Raw genomic sequence first — 19,060 nt, forward strand, 5'->3', positions numbered from 1 at the left:
GGGATATATTCAGAGCCCCAAATCAAGAATCCAGAACCTTACCCATAGCATCACGTGTTAAAGTCCTAACACCCAATGTGATTGGCGTCCTTATTTAGAATTTAAATGAAGAGCCAAGTTGAGGCTTTCCTCTTGGTGTTTCCTGACTGGGCTCATCCTCACTGGCTGTGTCAATAAGAGTATGGGGAAGAGACTCCAAACAGAAACCTCTCCTGAAAGACCTCCTTTCCCAACAGAGGTTTTGAACAGCTGCAAAGGAAGGAAGGAAAAGCTGGAGAAAGAAATAAACAAAGACCCCAGGAGCTGAGGATGGAGTTCCTACAACAAGGACTTGTGAGAAGGGTAATTTCCATCAGAATTGAAGAGACATGTGCAGAAATCAATGGTACTAAAAAATTAAAAGTAGAATTACCATATAATCCAGCAATCCCACTTCTGTGTATATGACCTAAGATATGGAAACAACCTAAGCGTCTGTCAATGGATGAATGTGTAAAGAAAATGCAGTGTATATATACAATGGAATATTATTCAGACATGAGAAAGAAGGACATCTAATATTTGCTACAACAGTGATGGAAATGGAAGGCATTATGCTAAGTGAAATGAGTCAGACAGAGGAAGACAAATACTGTATGATCTTACTTATATGAGAGATCTAAAAAAATAAAACTTGTAGAAAGAGTAGGATGGTGGCAGCCAGTGGCTCAGGGTGGGAGATGTTGGTCAAAGGATACAAACTTCCAGTTAAAAGATTAATAACTTCTGAGGACCTAATGTACAGCATTGTTATAGTCAACAATAATGTATTGCGCACTTGAGTTGTTAAGAGAGTAGAATTTAAATGTTCTCACCACAAAAAAGTAATTACGTGATGTGATAGAGGCCTTAGCTAATGCTACAGTGATAATCATACTGCAACATATAGGTATACCAAATCAACACATTGGACACATTAAACTTACACAATGTTATATGTCAACTATGTCAATAAAGCTGGGGTCAGGGAAGAAAAGAAAAGAAATCAGTGGAACTGGATTCCTGATATCTTATTTAGTCTATATTTTCCCTAAAAATGATGATATCTTTGCAGTTTTCCAATCTTAGAGATGGAAATATCTCAGGAAAGACTGAATCCACACGTTCACTTGGCAGTGGAGTCACAGGGAATTTCAGCAAATGTTTATCATGGGCTACTTATCAATCTGGCACAAAGAAATGGAATTCTGACTGAAAACAGGAACATTTCTGGAATATGGAAATCAGATTTTCACCTAGATTTCCTCTCCGCATTTCTATAGCTTGTAGTAACACCAGGGCTCCTGAGTTCTGAGACATCAAAGCTGGAAATTTTTCCTTCTCCAATTGTCCCCAGCCCAAGATACAAATGAGAGAAATCACAATTCTCCCCTCCCAGAGCTGCCCACAACCAGGCCCCACCTGGATTTGTGCTCAGCTCCTCCTGCAGTCCCCCTCACGGTGTCTCTAAGATCGCAGTAGTACACAGTTGAGTCTGACATTTGCACTGAGGGTTTCTGCAAGTAGAAGGAGCCATCACTCTTAACACGATTGGCCTGAAAACCTTGACGTTCTGTCCACTGGTTTTCTGTTGAGCTCAGAAAGGAGTAGTTCAGGAGGAGTTTAGGAGCTTTATTGTAATACTGGACACACCACAAAAGGAAAACTGAATCGCTGGTCTGGTAAGTGCAGATCAGGGTCAGAAGTGGCCCCTTGGGGAAAGTAACAAGACCGTCTGTCTGGGTCACCATCTCTTCATTACTTCCTCCTAAAATAATTAAGATTTTGTTAGTTAGGAATATATAAACAGAAGGACAGTCTCCAGCGAGGAAATCGAGCTAGATATCGTCACCTATACCTAAGAATAGAAAATAATTTAAAAATAGAACATTATTCACTGCGAATTAGGAGCAAGACCACCACAATCATTGAGCAAAAGCAGAGAGCATGGCTGCTTGAACTGTAGGCAAGACAAAGGGCTTTGTCCCCTTGAACACTCCAAAGCTGACAGGGTGCTGCTCTAGTCTCAGTTCCGGATCCTGGATAGGATCTTCCGGAGAGTCCTTTCTCCATTGGAAAGAGCACCTTCCAGACCTGCAGCAACTCACCAACTGAAGAGAGAACATGATACGCACAGAGGAGGGCCAAGGAATATCAAACCACCATGTGAATGTGGGAATAAATCACATCTGAGGAAAGGGGAGCGCCCTCTTGTGATTTTCCCTGCACTTTGAAGTGATGTAACCAATGTTTGCTATTTATAGCGCAAAATTTATATTCACATTTTGTGTTCTACTTACAAATTGTTTTTTTAAGGAAGATTAGCCCTGAGCTAACTACAGCCAGTCCTCCTCTTTTTGCTGAGGAATGCAGGCCCTGAGCTAACATCTGTGCCCATCTTCCTCTACTTTATATGTGGTGTGCCTGCCACAGTGTGGCATGCCAAGCTGTGCCATGTCCGCACCCGAGATCCAAACCAGGGAACCCCAGGCCACCTAGAAGCGGAACGTGGGCACTTAACCACTGCGCCACTGGGCCGGCCCCAGTAGCATTTTTTTTCAATTTTTAAAAATATCTTTATTGAGGTAACATTGATTTATAACATTATATAAATTTTAGGCATACATTATTATTTTTCGACTGCTGTAGAGACTACCTTGTGTTCCTCACCAAAAATCTGGTAGCCATCCCTCACCATACACATGCCCCCCTTTACCCCTTTACCCTTTTCACCCTTACCCCACCCTCCTTCCCCTCTGGTAACCACCAATCTGTTCTTTGTATCTATGTTTTTATCTTACAAATATGAGCGAAATCATACAGTATTTGGCTTTTTCCATCTGACTTGTTTCACTTAGCGTCATACTCTCAAGGTCCATCCATCTTGTCACAAATGGCAAGATTCCATCTTTTTATGGCTGAGGAGTATTCCATTATGTATATATATAGACACACACACACACCCCACATCTTCTTTATCCATTCATCCATCAATGGTCACTTGGGTTGTTTCCAAGTCTTGGCTATTGTAAACAATGCTACAATGAACATAGGGGTGTATATATCTTTTTGAATTTGTGTTTTCATGTTCTTTGGATAAATATCCAGAAGTGGAATAGCTGAATTGTATGGTACTTCTATTTTTATATTTTTTGAGGAATCTCCATACTGTTTTCCATAGTGGCTGCATCTATTTACATTCCCACCAGCACTATATGAGAGTTCCCTTTTCTCCATATCCACTCCAACACTTGATATTTCTTGTCTTTTTTTTTTTTTTAAAGATTTTATTTTTTCCTTTTTCTCCCCAAAGCCCCCCGGTACATAGTTGTATATTCTTCGTTGTGGGTCCTTCTAGTTGCGGCATGTGAGACGCTGCCTCAGTGTGGTCTGATGAGCAGTGCCATGTCCGTGCCCAGGATTCGAACCAACGAAACACTGGGCCGCCTGCAGCGGAGCGCGCGAACTTAACCACTCGGCCACGGGGCCAGCCCCTTTTCTTGTCTTTTTAATAATAGCCATTCTGATCGACATGAAGTGATATCTCATTGTGGTTTTCCTTTGCATTTCCCTAATAATTAGTGAGGTTGAACATCTTTTCACATGTCTGTTGGCCATCTGTATATCTTCTTTAGAAAAATATCTGTTCAGCTACTCTGCTCATTTTTTAATAAGGTTGTTTGGGTATTTTTCTTATTGAGTTGTGTGAGTTATTTATATATTTTGGATATTAACCTCTTATCTGATATATGATTTACAAATACCTTCTCCCAGCTGGTAAGTCGTCTTTTATTTTGTCAACGGTTCCCTTTGCCTTTCAGAAGATTTTTAGTTTGATATAATCCCATTTGTTTATTTTTTCTTTTGTTTCCCTTCTTAGTTGCATTTTATAGCACTTTTCTTGACACTTTTCGATCAACATTTGTCTTTTTGAAATATAGCATCTAGAATTGAAACTACTGGTCTGAATATGATCCACTTGTTGCATACTGTTCCATATATTTATTATAACCCTAGGACACTCCTTGGACATTTCTTGGACAAATTCTCAGCTCTATGATTTTTTTCATTAAATATTGCCTTACTATCAAAAACCTAGGCATAGAATAGAGATTCTAGTTCAAGATGACAATAGAGGAGGCTCCAGAACTCACCTCCTCCCGCAGAAAAATTTCTTCTCAAAGAAATCCAGAAATTAGCTAGGCAACTCCTATATATTAGATGAATGAGAAAAAATCTACATTGAATTGGGTATGAGAGGTGGAGATACAGTCTCGCCATAAACCCCACCCTTAGCATGGCAACATATAATCAGGAGGGAACTCACAACTCCCAGCTTCTCCCTTAGAAATGAAGGGTTTGGACCCAATGTCTAGCACCTTAACTTTTAAGACTTCCACATGATGGACAGGTCCCTAAAACACCCAGCTCTGAAAGCCTACAGGGTTTGTGTCCATGAGACCCACAAGAGTATAGTAAGCAAAGAAGTGGTTTTTAGAGGGCTCTTGAGGACTTACTCCCAGAGCTCAGAGCAGAGGAAGCAGACTGAAATGCCCATCCCTCAGTCTTTCCTGGAGAGGCCTATTTGCACATCTTAAAAGCTACAGCCTGAGGATCAGACTCCTAATTTAACACAAATCTAGGAACCAACTGCAATCCCTTCCAGAGACTGGGGATGTTGACATCCACCATCTTTGCATTCTCCCTTGGCCCTGCTCCAGATTGCTAGTATCACCTTGAAAGGAGCCTGTGCACTCTGTGTGTGTTTCTGGCTTCCCGTCAGCCTGCATTTAGGTGCTGACTGAGATCCTTCCCTTTGAGACACTGATAGGTCTTAGCACATCCTCAAATGTTGGGAGCCACTACGAACAAAGAATCCTATTTTGTGACAATCACAAAGGTTTGAAAGACAACCAAGAGCTAGGGCCAGGTTAAATGATAAGACTCATCTCTTACACAAGACCACCCCTTTAAAACTGGGAGATGTGGCCTTTTTATCTAATGCACAGAAGCCAACACAGAGAGCCAAAGAAAATGAAGAAACTAAGGAAGATGTCCTCAATGAACTAGAAAAAGAAGAATAAGCCCAAAGTCAGCAAAAGGAAGGAAATAATAAAGATCAAGGCAGAAACAAATGAAATAGAGACTAAAAAGACAATAGAAAAGATCAGCAAAACTAAGAGCTGGTTTTTTAAAAAGCCTCATAGATAGATAGATAGATTGATAGATAGACAGATAGATAGAAATATATAAACCTTTAGCTAGACTCATCCAGAAAAAAAGATAGAGTACTCAAATAAAATTAGAAATGAAAGAGGAAATGTTACAACCGATAGCACAGAAATACAAAGGATCATAAGAGACTATTATGAACAATTATACACCAACAAATTGGACAACCTAGATGAAACAGGTAAATTACCGAAACATACAACCCACCAAGACTGAATCAAGAAGAAACAGAAAATATGAACAGACTAACTACTAGTAAGGAGATTGAATCAGTAATCAAAAACCTGCCAAGAAACAAAAGTCCAGGATGTGGTTTCATGGGTGAATTCCACCAAACATTTAAATAAGAATTTATAGGAATCCTGCTCAAACTCTTCCAAAAAATAGAAGAGGAGGGAACACTTTCAAATTCATTTTATAAGGTCAGTATTACCCTGATACCAAAACCAGACAAGGACACTAAAAGAAAACAAAATTGCAGGCCAATATCCCTGATGAACACAGATGAAAAAATCCTCAACCAGATATTAGCAAACTAAACTCAAGAGTACATTAAAAGAATCATACACCATGATCAAGTGAGAATTATCTCTTGGAGGCACGGATGGTTCAACATGCACAAATCAATGTGACATACCACATTAATAGAATGAAAGATAAAATCATATGATCATCTCAGTAGATGTAGAAAAAGCATTTGATAAAATATAATATTCATTCATGATAAAAACTCTCAGCAAGATGGGTACAAAGGAATTTCACCTCAACATAATAAAGGCCATATATGAGAACCCACAGCTACCATCATACTCAACACTGAAAAGCTGAAAACTTTTCCTCTAAGATCAGAAACAAGACAAGGATGCCCACTTTCACCACTTTTATTCAACGTAATACTGGAAGTCCTAGCCAGAGCAATTAGGCAAGAAAAAGAAATAAAAATCATGCAAATTGGAAAGGAAGAAGAAGTAAACCTCTCTCTATTTTCAGATGATGTGATTTTATATATAGAAAAGCCTAAAGACTCCACCAAGAAACTATTAGACCTAATCAATGAATTTAGTGAAGTTGCAGGATACAAAATCAATATACAAGTATCAGTTGCATTTCTATAGACTAACAACAAAATATATGAAAAAGAAATTAAGAAAATAATCCACATTACAGTTGCATCAAAAAGAATAAAGTAGCTCGGAATAAATTTTGTTCAAGTATACAAATTTAGAACTAGTAGATAGATAAGTACTGGAGAGCTAATGCACAGCATAGTGATCATAGTCAAAATACTGTATTATAAACTTCAAAGTTGCTAAGAGGCTAGACCTTAATTGTTCTCACCACAAAAAAGAAATGATAATTATGTGATCTGATGTAGTTAACGCTACAGTAGTAATCATATTGTGATATATTTATATATCAAATCAAAATGTTGTACACCTTAAACTTGCACAATATGTCGATTATATCTCAATTTTAAAAAGCCTGATGGAAGAGATAGATCTTGAATGTGTTCACAAATTTCAGTATTCACTGCCATAATCTTAATCCAGGCTGTTATCACCTCTCACCTAAACTGTTGCAACAGTCTTCTAACTGGTCTCCTTACTATGTTTTCACCCTACAATCCATTCTCTACGTAGCAATAAATGTGACAATATTAAAACACAAATCGGATCATGTCAATGTGGAACTTCCATTCAGTCAATGGCTTTGATATTATACTTAGAATAAAATCCAAACTCCTTACAAAAAGATCTGAGTGATCTGGCCCCAGATTACTTCTATCTTCTTATACTCCTGATTCTCATCCCCAATAATTAGCTAGCTTTGCCTAATTCTTTCTTATCCTTCCAGTCTCAGATTAAAAGTCATATTTTCACAAAAACGTGTACATGAATGTTCATAGCAGCATTATTCATAATAGCCAAAAAACATGGAAACAACCAAAAAGTCCATCAATTGACAAAAAAACAAAATGTGGTTTATCTATACAATGGGATATTATTCAGCCTTAAAAAAGAATTCTGAGACATGGTACAACATGAACAACCCTGGAAGACATTATGTTAAAGTAAAATAAGCCAGACACAAAAAGACAAATATTGTATGATTCATTCCACTTATATGAGGTACCTAGAATAAGCAAATTACTTAATTATATAACATATCTCTGTATATTTCGAACCTTGATTTTCCTATTCTACCAACATACTTAAGTACTGAGGGCCATAGAACATGCCCAAGCTAATTTTGCACAGTTTCATGTCCTCATGTTGGGCAAGTCCAGCCAGTAGACAGAAAGAATATTCCTGGAAGCAATTCCTACGTCAGGAATGGCTAGCAGAGTTTCAACTATATACAGAAGTCACTGCAAATCCCTGACTATATCTCACATAATGCAAACTAAATGTGTCCTCAACTCAATCTCACCTTAGCCAGATTCCCCAAAAATGTCTAAAGCCACTCCAACACCATGGAAACAAGGGAAAGCCTGATAGCGGGGTAGCTAGCATGGAAAAAGACTGGTTTTAACCAATTGCTGTTAAAGAAAGCTCACTTTTGAAATGTTCACATAAAGACTATGTGATCACATTATAGGACTCCTCCCAGAATTAGCCCCCATCAGGTCTCCATTGGGTCTCATTGGGTCCCTTAGAAGCTCTTCCTGTCTTCGTGCCATAGTTTTGCCCCACTCTTCTCCCATGAGCCATCTCAGAGCATGGACTGCAATCCTTCTAAAATATAAATTAGATTAGACCACCTAATTTAAAACCCTTTAAATGCTTTGCATTACATATAGAATAAAATTTGAACCTAACCATAATGGTAGAAGGCCACATATGATCAGGCCCCTGACTCCCTCTTTGCCGTTATCATCTACCACTCTCCTCACTACCTTCTGGGAACATCAGCCTTCTTTCACAGATATACCAAACTTGCTTCTGCCTAATGACCACTGTTGCATTTGAAAACTCTTCCTTATCCTATGTCTTAGCACCTGTTTTTTGGTCATTTTTTTTGTCATTCAAGACTCAGTTCATGTGTCACCACTCCAGAGAGCTCCATGACCACTGTGAATCTCTTTCCCATCACCCTGTTTTATTTTCTTAACGTCACTTGTATTTTGAAGTCATTTGTCCAATTGTTTCCTCGTTCTATCTCCCAACACAGTAGAATAAAAATTCCAGATGTGCAGGAAACTTGTCTATATTGTGGAATAAGGTATCTTCAACCACTACACCAGTGCTTATCATATTGTCCTACAAAATAAATATTTGCTGAGTGAATGTATGTTTGAATGAACTCCAGATAAAATAATTTTGGCTACTTCTCTCTTAAAGAGAAGAAAGTAGATCCTCGGTAGACTGATAGGGCATGAGCCTGGGGTTGAATCTTGGGATGACCCTGGCCTCGTTTGTCTCTGACCTCTGCTGCCTGGGTCACTGAGACCTGCTGGAGGCAGCAGTGGGTGGTTCTGCAGAAGAGAATACAATGGATGAATCATCACTTCATAGGGAACCTACAACTAGCTTTCTCTTAGAAGTCACTAATTAGAAACTGTTAAAATTTATTTTTTTATTTGTTGACTTTTCTTAAAACATCCTGTATACTTATCTCTATAAATAATTTTATTTATGGGTTCCTGAAAAGGTGGTAAGAGCGTAGGGATTAAGAATGTGAGATCTGAAGTCAGACTACTTCTCTTCCGACACTGAGTCTGCCATGTAGTGACTTGGCCTTGTAAAGTCATTTAACTTTTTACTGTTTAAGCCTCTTTCCCTTGTTGTTAAAACAAAATGAGAACAACACAGTATCTGCATCATAAGGTATTATGGAGATTAAGTGATACTAAAGACGTTTATACAATGCTCATTGCACGTAAGTGTTCCCTAAACATTAGCTACTTTGCTGTCATATTTGTTATTCAGGACCTCCAGGCACCAGAATTTACGAATACAAGCATGGCCAGTATGACAATACTCTTTTTCACATCCTTAAAAGCTGACCCATGTGTTAATATTACCAAGTAGGGGGCCGGCCCGGTGGCACAGCACTTAAGTTCACAAGTTCTGCTTCAGCTGCCCAGAGTTCACCAGTTCGGATCCTGGCCCCGGACACGGCACTGCTTGGCAAGCCATGCTGTGGTAGGCGTCCCACATATAAAACAGAGGAAGATGGGCATGGATGTTAGCTCAGGGCCAGTCTTCCTCAGCAAAAAGAGGAGGATTGGCAGCAGATGTTAGCTCAGGGCTAATCTTTTTCAAAAAAAAAAAATATATTAACAAGTTGTACCAGCAGCACATGAACATTTATAAATTTCTCACACTAGTAACATATCGGTCTGCTCACTGAGGCTCTAACTTAGACCCTGAATTGGATACTTCCACTGTTTACTTAAACATGGATTTGAATCTTGCCACTGTTTTTAGAATCTCCATGTTAGCATTATATATTTATAATCACAGAAAGAATTAAAATATTGACAAAAATGAGTCAGGAAACCTAAGTCTGCACAATGCTGCTATGCAAGTCTCCCAGTGGAAGGGGTGTTGCTGCAGGCTCGGCTGCATTTTGGGTAGAGGCTGCAGATCATCTGGGAGCACTGTGCCTCCACTGCCCAGAGGTAGGTGGCTGAGTCTTCCAGTTGGGAGGCCGTGATGTGCAGGGTACTGTACAGTTCCTTAGAATTCATTGTGGAGTTTAATCTTCCATTCTGTTTCATCCCTGAAGTCATGAAAAACAGAAGGTTGAGGCCACCCCCAGGATTCTGTCTGAACCACTGCACATTGTTCACTGTGGTAGAAAAATTGCGCCTCAGAGTAGAGCTGGCTCCCTCCTGGAGGCTCCGGGCTGAAGGACTCTGCTCCACATTCACCCCTTCACCCCTGCTTGGAAAGTGAAAAGCAAACACAAATTAAGTCACTGGAGAGTGACTGATGCCATTTCTAAAGCTATACACTATCCCAAGACACACCCATGAGGACATAGAACCATCCAGGAGCTTTGTGTCAGCTCTCCCTTCCTGTCCACCCACCGTCAGCTGCGGAACACTCCCCAGTCCCCCATCTGGGAAGGCCCCAACTCACAGCAAACCTGGACCTACAGAAGCCCCCGCAGAGCTCCCCAGTGTCTCTTTGTGATCCTTTGTTCTGTTGCTGGGTGCCTTCACTCCTGCTCTGGAGGGTGTCAAGTGCTGACTCCAGAAAAATCTTGTTCTTACTGTCAGTATGTTCCACTAGAATCACTGAGCACCAATCACACACACACCTGAGCTTTGTCGTTTTGCTTCTAAACAGGAAACTCCACCCATGATGGCCCAGTCTAGGCTGGTGTGTAATGTCTCTCAGGTGTGTGGATGTGGTGGGGACAGGGGAACAGTAAGGCAACATATCCAACATCCCCAGTCTTTTTTTGAGAATTATTTTAGGAAGGGAAGTTTGAAAGTTTAGATGGAAGGTAAGAAAAGTGAGAGGACATCTCAGAGGGAACCAGGGACATCACTTGGGTCAATAAGTCCTGGAAGATCTTGGTTTCAGGGACCCTGCTTTCTAAACAAGAATCAAGACATGCAGTTTGATAGAGAATTTGACAATTTATTTATATGGAATGTCTAACAAAAGAATACTGTTTCATCGTACGTATAATTTTGTTAACCCCCTTTGATAGAAAAGTAAATACAAATAAAAGAAATTAAAATAGTTTTGTAAGTCTAGAAAATATCGATCTATATTTATACATGAAGATAGCATATGTCTACAATGAGACTTTGCTTGGTAGGAAAAGAAATAGGACATGTATGGAATGTCCACCTTGATCTCATTCTCACCACCTCTCCTCTCCCATCAGACACTTTCCCCAACATCCTGCACATCCACATGCCTGATTCTGCTCTATGAACAGGAGGGGAGGGCCACATTTTTCAGTTTGAGCAAAACGTTTCTCCCTTTTTCCCCAGTCTTGTCTTACACCTCCCCCTTTTCTCCTCTCTTTACTTATATTCCTTATTTCCCTCATTTATTTGTCTTTTTCCTCGGAAGAGATATTGGAGAAGAAATTTCATCAAGGATATTGAGTAATTCCTAAGTCAGTGGAGTAGAAGTTCATTTTAAGACATTTTAGTTATAAAAATTAGGAAAAAAGGAAATAGACCATACAGATGTTTTCTACTGGAGCCTCCAGCCCCACTAGGCTCTAACAGATGTCTACTCTCAACTCCACTCCAGTAATCACCTCTGTCATGTTAGCACAGCCCAGGCCCTCCTCAGCCTGATCCAGGGATGGGTTTACAGGGATCTCAGCTCCATTTTTTTGAGCTTATGATAAAATGGAAGAGCTGAGTAAATGACAGAAATAGTCAGTAAATATCCTCCCTGTATGCTTAGTGATTTTATTTTATCACATTTTCCTCTGTCCCTTCCTCTAGGTGTTGTTAATCCTCATCTCCCCATTCAGTTTGTCAAATATTCATACACAGATGGGACCTTAAGAAAAGTTCCTCAGCTAGAGTGAAGCCTAGGGTGCCACTAATGAATTAAAACCACCAGGGTAGACTGTCACAGTACTCTCCTGTCTGGTCACAGGTCACATGGCAATCGCCACACAAAACAGTCCCTGCCACTGTCCCATTTGAAACGTTTCTCTAAGCAAGGTCTAGTCTCCAGTCTATTGGGGACACTGTGTTTTTCTCACGAAGTGTCCTTTCCTCATGAATCCTGACTCTTTGAAAATTAAGTAAAGACCATGTTAGCACAAGAGCTACACAGTTTAGTCCCCTCTGCTCTGCTTGTCTTTATAGAACATGAGATCTTACTGAAAATGTCCCAGCTTGACCCCTTGTGCCACTGAAAGCCTCACATTCACCAGAAGTTTGTGTTCAGCTCCCCCTGCAGTCCCAGGCACTGTGTCACTCAGAGCACAGAAGTACTCAGCCGAGTCGCTCCAATGGGCTGAGGGTTTCTTCAGGTGAAAGGAGGTTTCATTCTTCCTAAATTCAGCCTTGAAACCTTTCATGCCTGGAACAAGGCTGTTTCCAGACGTGTATTTGAGGAGAAGCTGGAGTCCTTGGTTGGGGTATCGCACATACCAGAACAGATACAGTGAAACAGAAGATGAATAGTTGCACCTCAGCTCCAGAGGGGCTCCTTCAGAGACAGTGACGTGGACGTCAGGCTGGGTCACTGACTGGGCTCCGGTTCCTCCTGAAACATCAATGCTATGTCAATGAGACCCGGACAGAACTACCTATTAAGAGAAGATGTCTCTATTCGGAGTTGAGGTGCAATACCGTACTTTCAGGGAACAGGAGGATGAAATGGAATTTTACTTACTCAGGGCAAAAAGTATCAGAAGCATCGGCACAGGAACCACGTTCATGGCTGAGGATTGAAGACGTCGTGGGACCCTTTTTAAAGATCTTCTCTGATCAGGAAGGAATATGGCTAAGGAAACAGCACCCTTGGAACAAGGAAGAACGGGTATGGTTGGTGCTCTAGAATCCTGCCTAAGCACATTCCAGAGACGTTTGGAAGAGTCTCTTCCTTGAAAAATCTGGAAGCTTTCTGACTTCTAAATTCTCCTCATGTGTCACTGTCTGTAATGAGCTCCAGATGGACACCTTAGCCTGCTCTGTGAAGGAGGAGCTGAAGGAATAATGCGGTTCTTTAGCTATAATTCTAGTTTGCACAAGATCGCCCTCTGGAGGCCAAACAGAAGTAGCTCTTCTCATAAGCCTTGTGGTACCCCTTGCTGTTTCCGGCATCTTTAGAGAGGTACTTAGAAAGGAACAGACTGGGCAATTATCTCACATCAGCTAACTCAGGAATATTCCTCCCTTTTCATTGAAACCATGTACAGTCATAATCCCTACAGATGCACAATTTTTCTTGTCCTTATGATTTCAGAGACATGATGTGATTTGTGGCTGTTTTAACATTTCCTCCTTCCCTAATAAGTGAGTGTGTGATCCTCTGTGGTCCCTACTGTTCATTCCAGGTATGGAGACACACAAGAAGAGAGAAACTAAGAGACTTCATGGAAAAATTGAATGGACGAGTACAGCAGTCTTCTGAGTCATTGCCTATAACAGATCACATGGAAGCATCAGAATAATCCTTAGGGCAGGGAAGTCCAATCGATTGACCCAGACTCAGTTTTGAGTATGCAGCTGCTGGCAGGTAGAAATTGAGCACCATGACAATTAAAACAAAAATATTACTTAGCTGTTGCTAAAAGAAGAAAAAAAGAAAGAAAAAAATTCCAGCCACTCCCCTAGAACATCTCACAAAATGAGCCATTCCAAAAAAGTAAGTCCATTCTAGCAGAATATGTAATCAAGAACTGGGAGTTTTAGGCCAATAAAGATTAAAAATATTAAAAAGAAGATAGGCTCTTCTCAGTAGATAAGTGATTAAAAGAATATGAAAAATGAGAAAATGACGGAAGTATATTGTTTTTTCCAAAGAAGTAAAATAAAGGTGATTAGAAACTTCAGAGAGGGAAAATGTGCATGAAAGGGGTGATATAAGTGTGAAATTATTTTAAGTAACTTAGGGAATTTAGGAAAATAAAAACCAACTGATGATGTGGGGAACATTTTTCTTTGGCTCTGACATTGGTTTTTTGGAGTAGAAAATGTTCACATTGCCTTGTGTGGAGTGAACAAATAACAAAATATCCTAGTCATAATAATAAATGGAATTTATTGTTTATTAACTATATGAACCAATAAACAGACAAAAAAAGACTAAGAATATTGACAATTGAAAGGACATAAAGGTACAGTGTAGTGGACAGTATGTGGGGACAGGAGAGGGAAAGAGCAGGAAGGGCTGAGTAGGAGCATTAGCAGCTTCATCTTACACAGAGGAGAGTGAACACACTGACTGATGTGATGGACCTGCAGGTGGAGGTAGATGCTTCTTATTTAAAAAATAGAAGTAAGCGGGGCTGGCCCCGTGGCCGAGTGGTTAAGTTCGCGCACTCTGCAGCAGGCGGCCCAGTGTTTCGTTAGTTCGAATCCTGGGCGCGGACATGGCACTGCTCATCAGACCACGCTGAGGCAGCGTCCCACATGCCACAACTAGAAGAACCCACAACGAAGAATACACAACTATGTACCGGGGGGCTTTGGGGAGAAAAAGGAAAAAATAAAATCTTTAAAAAAAAAAAAAATAGAAGTAAGGGGCTGGCCCTGTGGTCTAGTGGTTAAGTTCAGCACCTGGTTCGGTTCCCAGGCACAGAGCTACACCACTCATTGGTGGCCATGCTGTGACAGTGACCCACATACAAAATAGAGGAATAGTGGCATAGATGTTAACTCAGGGAGAATCTTCCTCAGCAAAAAAAAAAAAAGATCAGAAGTAAATAGTAATATAACAATCAAATATAGTATATATGAGCTACAAAGTCTGCTTTCATTGTGGGGAATGAATAGATATTAACTGAATTTAATTAGACAATGAGGAGTTTTCATGTTTTTCCTCATTTCAGCTAAAGCTAAGGACAATATGGATAAGTTTCTGTAAAATCTAAATTGAGAAGTTAGACATATCCAACAGGACTTGGTGAGTGTGCTAAATTTGTCCTGAAACCCTAAGCCCTTCATCTGCCTCCAACCTAAGAATGAAGTCGAGAGGTGCAGAGAGGAAGAGAGAATTCCTTGGAAAGTATTCCTAGACAGGGCTCTGTGGCATTTCCTCCGTCTTCCTCCTGGGAAAGATTATCACCTCCTTTAAGCTAGGTGGGGGTAGCACCAGAATCTCCCAGAAAACTGGGAAGGACTTGCCAGAAGGTGAGGCTAAGTCTCAATTCTCCTCAGCTGAATGCTTGCTGCAATGCTGAAACTTTTCAGGAGAGGCCTGCCCTGCCCCGCAAGCAGGAGAGAGCAGAAGAGAGTCCCTGGGAGAATCTGATATATGTCCCTGGAGTCTGGGGGGACAGAGACTGATATCTGAGTCTTGCCTGGAAAGATCTGTGAGAAGAGGCCTGCCCAGGCCACCTCTGTTGGCAAAGTGAGGAGAGAGAGCAGCTGAGAGACTGAGCCTCACTTGGTTTGCTGGGGAAAGAACCCTGGAGAGGGAAGCCAGGCGGGAGCAGCTGGATGCTTGCTCCCAGAGTGCCCTTCAATCTGTAGTCTTGGGAGTGCAAGGTGAAAAACCTACATGATCAGTCTACCGTCTTTGATCAGAAAAACCATACTTCTTTTTCTTGATTTATTAAAAAGGTGGTTGATAAAATAGGCTAGACTCAACGGCAGAAAAGCAAGACATAGCTTAAGTTTCTCCGTCACTGCCTATCCAATTTTCTTCTCACAACCTTGTTTAATATCTTGGTAGATCTCATGGCTTTTACAGTGAATTTCAATTATTAAAACAGTCTAATTTTCATATATTAAAAGCCTGATCCTATTTTTTCCAGCTTTATTGAGATATTATTGACATATAACATATGTAAGTTTGAGGGACACAACTTGATGATTTGATGCACGTATGTATTGTGAAATAGTTATCACAATAAGGTTAGTTAACACCTCCATCCTCTCACATAATTACCATTTTCTTGTGGAGATAACTTTTAAGATCTACTCTACCAATAACTATCAAGTATAATACAGTATTGTTAGTTATAGCCATCCTCCTGTACATTATATTCCCAGACCTTATTTATCTGATTGCTGGATTTTGTACCCTTGACCAACATCTTCTCATCCACCCTCCCCCAAGTCCCTGGCAACCACCATTCTGCTCTCTATTTTGTGTTCAGCTTTTGTAGATTCCACATATAAGCAAAAACATACAGTATTTATCTTTCTCTGTCTCAATTACTTCACTTAGCTTAATGCCCCCAAGGTCCATGCACATTGCTGTAAAAGGTAAGATCTTCTTTTTTATGGCTAATACTCCATTGAACATGTATATACCTCGCTTTCTTTATCCATTCATCCATCAATGGACACTTAAGTTGTTTCCATGTCTTGGCTATTGTGAATAATGCTACAGTGAACATGGTTGTAGATATCTCTTCAAGATACTGATTTCATTTCCTTCAGATATAAACCCAGAAATGGAATTACTGGATCATACGGTAGTCCTATTTTTAACCTTTTGAGGAATGCCCATAAGGTTTTCCATAGTGATTGTACCAGTTTATAGTCCTACCAACAAAGTACAAGAGTTCTCTTTTCTCCACAGCCTCTCCAACACTTGTCTCTTGTCTTTTGACATTCCAACAGGTGTGAGGTGACATTGTGGTTTTGATTTGCATTTCCCTGATGATTAGTGTTGTAAGCACCTTTTCATGTACCTGTTGGGTATGTCTTCTTTAGAAAAACATCTATTCAGATCCCCTGCCCATTTTTTAATAGGATTGTTTGATTTTTTGCTGTTGAGTAGTATGAGTTCTTTACATATTTCAGATGTTAACCACTTGTCAGATGTATGATTTGCAAATATTTTCTCTCATTCATTAAGTTGACTTTTCATTTTGTTGATAGTTTACTTTGCTGTACAGAAGATTTTTAGCTTGATGTAGTCCCACTTTTTTATTTTTGCTTTCATTACCTTTGCTTTTGGTGTCAAATCCAAAAATTCATTGCCTACCCTGATGTCAAGGGTCTTACCCTTTTTATTTCCCTATAGGAATTTTATGGTTTCAGATATTATGTTCAAATCTTTAATCCATTGTAAGTCATCTTTTGTGTATAGTGTAAGGTAATGGTCCAGTTTCATTGTTTTGCTTGTGGCTGTCCAGTTTTCCCAACACCATTTATTGAAGAGACCATCTTTTCCTCACTGAGTATTCTTGGCTCCCTTGTCAAATGTTAATTGATTGCATAGGTGTGGGTTTATTTCTGGGCTCTCAATTCTGTTCCATTGGTCTACTTGTCTGTTTTTATGCCAGTACCATACTGTTTTGATTACTATAGCTTCGTAATATAGTTTGAAATCAGGAATTGTAATGCATTCAGCTTTGTTCTTCTTCAGGATTGCTTTGGCTATTTGAGTCCTTTGTGGTTACATTCAAATTATTGGATTATTTTTTCTATTTCTGTAGAAAATATTGTTGGAATTTTCATGGGTATTGCATTGAATCTGTAGAAGGCTTGGGATAATATGGATGTTTTAGTAATACTAATTCTTCTGATCCATGAACACGGGATATCTTTCCATTTATTTGCGTCTTCCTCAGTTTCTTTTATCAAAGTCTTGTAATTTTAAGTATAGTGATCTTTCACCTTCTTTGTTAAATTTATTCCTAATTATTTTAATTTTTTTGATGCAATTGTAAGTGAGATTCCTTTCTTTATTTCTTTTCACATAGTTCATCGTTAGGGTATAGAAATGCAAATGATTTATGTATGTTGATTTTGTATCCTGCAACTTTACTGAATTAGTTTATTAGTTCTAACAGTTTTTTGGTGGAGTCCTTAGGGTTTTCTATATACAAGATCATATCATCTGCAGACAGACATAATTTTACTTCTTCCTTTCTATTTGGATGTCTTTCATTTCTTTTTCTTGCCTAATTGCTGTGGCTTGAACTTCCAGTACTATGCTGAATAGGAGCAATGAGAGTGAGCACCTTGTCTTATTTCTGATCCTAGAGGAAAAGCTTTCAACCTTTCACAGTTGAGTATGATGTTCGCTGTGGGTTTGTCATGTATGGCCTTCATTATGTTATGATATGTTCCTTCTATACTCAATTTGTTGAGAATTTTCATCATAAAAGTATGTTGTATTTTGTCAAATGCTTTTTCTGCAGCTATTGAGATGATCATATGATTTTTGTCTTTCATTCTATTAATGTGGTATATTAAACTGATTTGCATGTGTTGAACTATCTTTGCATCCAAGGGATAATTTCTACTTGATCATGGTGTATGATCTTTTTATTGTGTTGTGAATTTGGTTTGCTGGTATTTTGTTGATAATTTTTGCGTCTATATTCATCAGAATATTGTTCTGTAATTTTCTTTTCTTCTAGTATCCTTATCTGTCTTTGATATCAGGGTCATAGTTGTCTCATAAAATGAGTTTGGGAGTGTTTCTATCCCCAAAACCAAAGGTTTTGGATGAGTTTGAGAAGGATTGGTGGTGTTATTTAAATGTTCGGTAGACTTCACCAGTGAAACCTACTAGTCCTGGACTTTTCTTTTTTGGGAGATTTGTTGTTACACTTCCTGTTTCCTTACCCCTTATAGGTCTGTTCAGATTTTCTATTTATTCATAATCCAGTCTTGGTAGGCTGCATGTTTCTAAGAATTTGTACATTTCTTCTACGTTATCTTTCTTCTGCTTGGTCAAGTCTGTTATCAGAGCTCTCTGTTGAATTCTTCATTTCACTCATTGTATCCCTCAACTCTAGGATTTCTGTTTGGTTTCTTTTAACGGTTTCTAGTTCTTTGCTGAACTTCTTGTTTTGTTTGTGTAATGTTTTCCTAATTTCATTTAGTTGTCTATCTGTGTTTTCTTATAGTTCACTGAATTTCCTAAAGAATTCTGAATTCTCTGTCAGACAGTTCATAGATTTTCTTTAGGCTTAGTCATCAGAGTTTTATTACTTCCTTTGGTGGTTGATTATTCATGGTCTTTAATTATTCATGATTATTCATGGTCCCTCTTTATTCACGATCCTTCTGGCCTTGTATTGGTGTCTGCACATTTAAAGAAGCAGGCACCTCTTCCAGGTTTACAAACTGGCTTCAGTGGTCAAAGCCCTTCACCAGTCAGTTTGTCCAGAGATTGTGGGTGGACCATCTGATAGTGTTTGGGGGAAGGCTTGCTGCTAGAGTCCTTGGACTGTCCTTGGTGCT

Source organism: Equus quagga, chromosome 2 (assembly GCF_021613505.1).
Source record: "Equus quagga isolate Etosha38 chromosome 2, UCLA_HA_Equagga_1.0, whole genome shotgun sequence".
Classification (NCBI taxonomy): Eukaryota; Metazoa; Chordata; class Mammalia; order Perissodactyla; family Equidae; genus Equus; species Equus quagga.